This window comes from Oculina patagonica, chromosome 5 (genome assembly GCF_052425735.1).
Source record: "Oculina patagonica isolate OP01 chromosome 5, crgOcupat, whole genome shotgun sequence".
Lineage (NCBI taxonomy): Eukaryota > Metazoa > Cnidaria > Anthozoa > Scleractinia > Oculinidae > Oculina > Oculina patagonica.
The window spans coordinates 12,657,518-12,664,601 of record NC_135762.1 but is presented as its reverse complement, the minus strand read 5'-3'; the positions used below and the strand labels follow the sequence as shown (position 1 = coordinate 12,664,601).

The following is a 7,084-nucleotide window of genomic DNA, read 5'->3' as shown; positions in this document are numbered from 1 at the left end:
CTTAATATGAAACTTTAAAACACTTGCAACGAAGGGCTTCAAAATAAAATAAAAAATCTTCTTTATCCTTCAGTTGTGGCCGCTCAACGATGATCAAAGGCTTCGGTAACAAAATATATTAATTTTATAAGCGATGTTCAAGTTAAGTTCTTAAGATTTATATATTGCTGTCTGTTCTTCGACTTTCAAATTCATTTTCATTTTTCAATTTCTTGTAGGGTTGAGCCATAAAGCGTTTTATCTTCGCATTTGTGTTGTTATCTTTTGTGTGCACTCTTTTGACTGGTAAGTAAACATGTACCTTCCTCGTAATTTTAAATGTTGCGGAAACGGTTTTGTTATAAAGAAACTGATCGTGATTTCTAATATCTTTGTTATAAAAATGTGATAATATATGTTGGCACGTTATCACTTATGTTGCGTCTTCTGAATGGTAGTCTTTAACATCGTGCATGAGAGAGGAAAATATTACATTATAATTACTTTATCTCGTTAACTTAAGAAGATTAGATTTTAATATTCCCATAATTAAGGTTTATCAATTCCAGCTAATTTGTTACTTTTTCTTCCTGATGGGTTCTTTTTCGTTAATAATCAAGATTATTGTAAATCATATAAACGACAAAAACGTAACAGCAGGGTGTATCTAAAATGCTTTCAAGAATTGTGCGAATGATGTTGGAGCACAACTTATATGCTATTTTCGCTTCGTAAGGTGTTGTTTGTTTTAGGAGTAGAAATAACCTCACGTGTTTACACAATCTGATTGCTACAAGAAGTTAGTTTTTGGATTAACTTCAAAGTGCAGGCGAAGAAGCCTTATTAAACAAGAGATTCCTAAAAAAAAGGCGGGTTCTCCTAAACCCATTCTTATTTGAAATTTGAGAAATCAGAACGTTCTGAATTGACAATGACATGTCTGAAATTTAATAAATTGCGTTTTAGCGAGACTAATGCCTTAAAAGAACATGGTAATCATTTTTTGTCAGGTCAGGTGTCAATTTTACAGTCGTTAAAATTTAAATTTGAAATAATTTTTATAATCGATGTATACTGTTATAGTAGACCGTAACTTTCCTATGTCAGCAATGAGACACTAATTTTCATTAAGCCGAGACGAACACTTTTGAACGCTTATAAAATTAATATATTTTGAACGAGCACTTATTATTGAGTTTATTTTGGTAATAACCTATTTATACTAATTAATATTATTCCAGAAGGATAAATTACCACGTAACAGTTTTTGTGTGTTAAGAAAGAAATATTTCTTAAAATATGTGGTTCTAGTCAATATTTCTCATGAAATCTGATAATTCTGATATCGCACAGACTAATTACTTTCTCTCTTCCTTTTTAATTCGCTGTTGGACCTTAAGATCATCCAAACTGTCAATATCCGTTCTAACTTAGTAAACAAGTTTACTTACAGATAATATTGTAAAACGATTTATTTTCTGTTGCTAATGAGAACCCATTTTATATTACCAACAGAGAGTTCTTCGTGTAAAAAAGCATTTTATCTGCCTTTCTTTATTTTTTTTTTAAGCTTTTGAGTATTTATTGTAACCGCGTTTAAACAAAGTTTAGGCATGTATGATACATAGTTGCTACAAACATAAAATGAAGCGCGAAACTGTCTGTATACAATTTTCATTTTCTTTATATAAGAACGTCTAATTTTTGGCCGAGGCTGAACGTTCTTAACGTTTTCGAAAATTTGAGCCTAAAATGTTCTTAAAATGTTTTAATTTTTCAAATTTTAAAAACAAAATGGTATTGCAGTAAATTCATCCCTAACCAATACATACATGTTCACGTCACCAATGAGTGATGACAATGTTAGATACAGGTCAGGATTTGAATAAAGATCTATTCATTTAGCACATATATTTGTCACGCTTATGGTGGTCTTAAATTCTGACATTTTGTCAGCTTCGACGTTTTTATAAAAAAAGGTTCTTACAAAAAAAGAGTGTATTAACGATTTTAAAGAAATGCGATGTAATTGTCTTTGTCGCGTGAGTGCGTGTGCGTTCATTCGTGATGCATTATGGTAACATAAAAAGGAGCTATTTGCTAAAGAATATGATATTTGCCTTAATTCAGCTGTATAAATTCAGACTGGATTCATGTTTGCCTCCTTATCACAACACTATGCAACTGTATTAACCCAAGCTGTACTAATGTTTGTCTCCTTTACATAACACAAGAGGCTTCAAAGTTAAGAAAAAAATACTTCTTTATCCTTCAGTTGTACCCTCAACTCGATCAACGAAGAGTCCAGTAACGATTATCAAAAGTGCCCGTAAGGTATGGTGAACAGCTTCGGTAACAAAATATACAAATTAGCAATGCTCAAATAACGTTTATAACATTTATATATTTATAAACACCATTTCAAACACGACACATTTATATTTTATGTTTTCGATTTTTTGTAGAATTGAACCATGAAGCATTTTATCTTCACTGTTGTGTTGATATGTTTTGTGTACACCCTTTTAAGTGTAAGTACAACAGAGTTTCACTTATCTAGGCAAACGAATAATTTTGGTTTAACATATGTTTTTGTAAAAAGGTGACAAAAATGAGGTTTTAAGTCACCCCTTGTTTTGCGTCTTATATACCTGTTAATTGTAAAGATGTCGCGAGAGTGAAAAAAATGTCATTGCGAAGAGAAAATTTTAGACATTGAGAAATTATTCTCGTTAACTTAAGATAATAAGGTAATCCCTTCTGCTTTAGGAGATCACAGTTGAATATTTTCATAAGGTTTAATCAACTACAACTAATTCTATTATATTTGTTTCCTCAGGATGAAGTAATGAGTTCCAGGAGAGAACTAAGTAATTATCACAATAATTTATTGTAATGTTAGATTTAATCTTGCATGAAAACGCGATATGTTCAGTGCAATATTTATTAGTTATAACACGCAAAATAAGCGGATTAGATTTACACGAGGAGAAAAGAATTGTCTTACAATCTGGGCCGACTCGTTAAAAGCGATCACAATCGAAATGTATTGTCGTTTTTTCTTGTACAAATGTATCCCCAAATACTAGGATACATCATTAAAAGTACAGATTCGCCAAGGAAAAAATCTAGGAGGTAAAAATAAACCAATAGAATGGTTAAGATCGGTAAAAATTGACACCGATTACGGTGCAAAGTCAGACGTGCTATAGTCATGCGGAGGTACGAAAGTAGAAAGAAAATCAAGAGACGAATTCAAAAAGGAACCTTGTGCCCAATTTTTTGGAAGGAAACAAGCATCACCTACGAAACGTTCATGAGTTGTGTTAAAAACGTCTTCTTACTACCTTCAGGACTTCAGGACTACTTGATTGACTTGTAGTCATTTTGAAGGAGGCTATGTGATCACTGCATTATATTAGCTTCATCTTAGAAAACTTTTTTTTTGTGTAATGTGACGAACGGCAACATACTTATACCTGCCAACTTTTTGCGAGCCATAAACATGGGATGTTTATCGCGATTTTCGAAGACCATATCCGAAGTCATCCGGCTCTCTGAAAAAAAAATTCCTAGACTGAGTCCCAGGATTTTTTTTACTTTCTTTCTATTTAAGTACATTATCTTTGTGTTTCTGAAGCTACATTTCGCTTTCATCATTCTAAATACCACAAATCATTCGTATCTACGCTAATTAGTAATTAACACCCACTACACTAATACAAATAGTGAGCGAGAACATTTCCCTTCTAAAATCTGCGAACAAGGGGGATTTTCTAACTGTCTTTCTTGCATTGCTTTGATTTCATATAGTTTTAAAAAGTGCGTCCGTGAGGTTGTAATAGCTCAAATCTTACAGCTAGTTGTAAGAGATTGGCCCGGAGGCGTGAACAGATGGGAGATTAAATTATTTCGACCTTCAGACGTACGAGTCGGCAGATAGATGCTTAATAATGTAACCTCGGGGTTTAAATAGACTTTCGGATTCTTCCAAGCTTTCTTCAATGTACTTGTAAGTCTTTACACCTAGAAATCATCAGTAGAAATTATAGAACGTTTTCACCAACATAACAGGAAAGAAATAAATTATCCAAACTTAAACTTTGCAGTTTTCACTGCAACCAAGTTAAGTTTTTATGAAAGCAATTTGAATGGATCCGATCCGCCATATTGGTGTACCATAGTGGAACACCAATATGGAAGTCTGCACGAAAACATATTTCGCTACCAATGACACGCGTTTTTACTTCGAAATGTTTAAGTTAACATTTTAAACTCTTAATAGTATATCTGGAAGTATTCAAAATTGCAAAAATATTGGTCTCTGTATCATTTCAGATATCGTTGAAATAGGCTGTCGCAAATTTCTAAACGCTCTATCTATACAACGAAGCACTCTACTGAGACAAAACTTTTAACTCTAACTAGTGACACTATTTTTTAGAACATGCTAAAAGAACAGCTGACAGGATCCATAGATTTTAATTAACAATTTTAATGACGTCAAGTGAAAACGATCTAATTGAGTATTTTTCTCATGTTGGTTTCATGCCAGAGTGTCCACCACCAAGGTTCACACAAGACCAGTGTGAGCCGTTATGTGGCGAAGGATTTCCTACATGCACAGATGGTAAAATATGCTGCCACGATGGGTGTAGACCCACATGCAGACACAAATGTAAGAATATTTCTTTATCATTTATAACACCGTTAACAATACTGCACTGTGTGTTGATAGGGGTGGGGGAGGGGATTATGGAGAGGCGTCTTAATAAAGAAGGCACTTATATTTAAAACCATACATTAGTTAGGACACATTTATAAAAAGTTAAGTGGACTATTGAATGTTTAGTGCTCTTTAGTAACACATTTCAACAGAAAATAAAAAGTAAATGCAATACAATTACCTCGCTTTTGTGTTAATAAATGTTCATAATCTTTTATATGGGAAAAGGGGGGGGGGGGCTGTATAAAGAGAGGGGGATGGGGTTTATTTAAAAAAAAATGAATTTTCAGGGGGCTTCAAAAGTGGGTTTTTAATGGCGCTTTTTGTATTTTTGTATCAAGTTTTTCCACAACTGGTCAAGAGCAAGTTTATAAATGAAAAGTTAACCTTAGAGGGGATAATTAACTTCAAATACAGAATAAAACAAATTACCTAAGAATTTTTCTTCCGCTAATAGAATTGACCTGCAGCTGCAAAATCTGAATTCAGGATCCCTGACTGAACAAAAAAAAAACAGCAAAAAAGTCATTTCCAAGTCCCTGTCACCGGAACTTGCGAATGACATTTTCCAAACAAGAACTTATGAGCACAAAATTAGTATGCTAGGATAGCTGAACGAATGCCAAAGTTGCGTCCGTTCAATGTTGTTGACTTTTTCATATCGTTCTAACTATCAAAATGAACGAAATATTACCCAGTTGAGCTTGTTTGCAGTGGCATTTTGCATCTTCATTGTTAAAAAGGGGTTGTCAATATGCAAAAAATCATAGTCAGTAACCTTTTACAAAAATGACGTGATTTAACTATAAAACGTAAGCAAGTTGTTTCACTACAAATATAAAATTTGTAATCGCTCCACAGCAGAATTGGAGTTTGTTCAGCTGATATTACATTTATCTTCAACGAATTAAGATGATTTTTTAAGACAAGCAAACATTGCCTTGCATTATACGTTATACACTTAATGACTGTTTCCGAGGGAAACAGTCATTAAGTGTTTTGTTATATTGCATGACTAAGACTTAGAAAAATAGCGCTCGTCGGTCAACTTTCGCGGGCAACATTGCAAAGTTACCCTCTGACTTTTGGCGGGAAACAGTTTTTATTGTTAGATGTCATGTGACCTCGAATTAACCAATAAGAGCGCGCGCTGTTGGGAAAAATTTCTAGCTATATAACAAAACTTTATGAATCCATAGTCTCTTAACGGTTATGATGCTTGTTTTATTTATCCAAAAATTTCAGGGATCGATGGGTGGCGCCGACGCTGAAGGGCTGGACTGGCAGTTTCCAACTGAACATGAACAGATCACAACTATATATATATATATATATATATATTCAATATACTCATAAATAGCAATACAGACCTAAATTAGTTGATAACGGCAAGACGAAATCAAGCAAAAACAATATAAAAACTGCGTAGCTTGTTGTGTGTTATCGTTTTTTTTTTTAATAGATAGTAGTTTATCCTCACTGCATACCCCATTACCACATCACGGTAGACTAAGTTATAGGAGTAGTCTGCGACTACTGTGCCATCTAGGGTATTCAGCAGGCAACAAGGGTAGTCGCTAATTACCTTGAGTGATATCCAGTTTGAACTCCCGTTATAACAATAGCTATATTTAAAGTGGCCAAAGTAAGATAATTAAAATCTGAATTTATAGCGGAGCTCCACAGCGGCACGTGCATTTGATTTTTCGTGGTCATCATAGCTAGCGGCATGGTTTGAGGGCGCGTGCACTCTCCGTACAACATGGCGGCCAAACACACCAGAAAAGATTTTGTTTACATACATAACACGAAAATCATTCCCTGACCATCTTTTACATTTTAAAAAGCTCTACCAGGGACTGGTTAATGCGGCTGAAACCTTTCGTTGTGATCAGAGAGCTATTTGAAGCAATTTTGCAGTACTCAGTGTCATGTGATGGGTAAAAAACCTACTCTGAGGTATTGGTTTTTTCTTTTGCTGTACAAAGCGCGTCAGACTATCGTTCGTAGCATACTCGCTCACAGACACCTCTGTAACGAAGCGTCAAGTAATGTAATGCAATGCAATGCAAAGTAATTGTTGTTTGTAGTGATCAGGCACTTAGCTTCGAGATAGCTTGTTGCCAGGCATGCCGCTAAAACAGAGGGAAGAAATATTTTAAATGAACATAATGTAGTTAAAAATCACAACTGCGTGACCGAGGTTTGAACTCGGGTCGCACCGCCGCGAAAACAAATCCGATAATGGCAGGGTAGAGGGCTTGAACCAGGAACCTCCTGGGAATAACCTGTTTGTGCATAAAAGCTGCATTACAGATTACGAAAAGCACTTGTACGAAGATCTGTCCGCATCATGACACGCGAAGGGCGTCTTGGACT

The 7,084-nt window shown here is 34.6% G+C and overlaps 1 long non-coding RNA gene across 1 annotated transcript; it reads left to right on the top strand.

Annotated features, from left to right (window-relative positions):
* Positions 1-258: 258 nt before the first annotated feature.
* LOC144654237 (uncharacterized) lies at positions 259-6,376 on the top strand. The gene is made up of 6 exons (XR_013570882.1): positions 259-285; positions 2,255-2,313; positions 2,445-2,510; positions 2,819-2,849; positions 4,535-4,657; positions 5,951-6,376. It is a non-coding gene; the product is annotated as an uncharacterized LOC144654237 (long non-coding RNA).
* Positions 6,377-7,084: the final 708 nt, after the last annotated feature.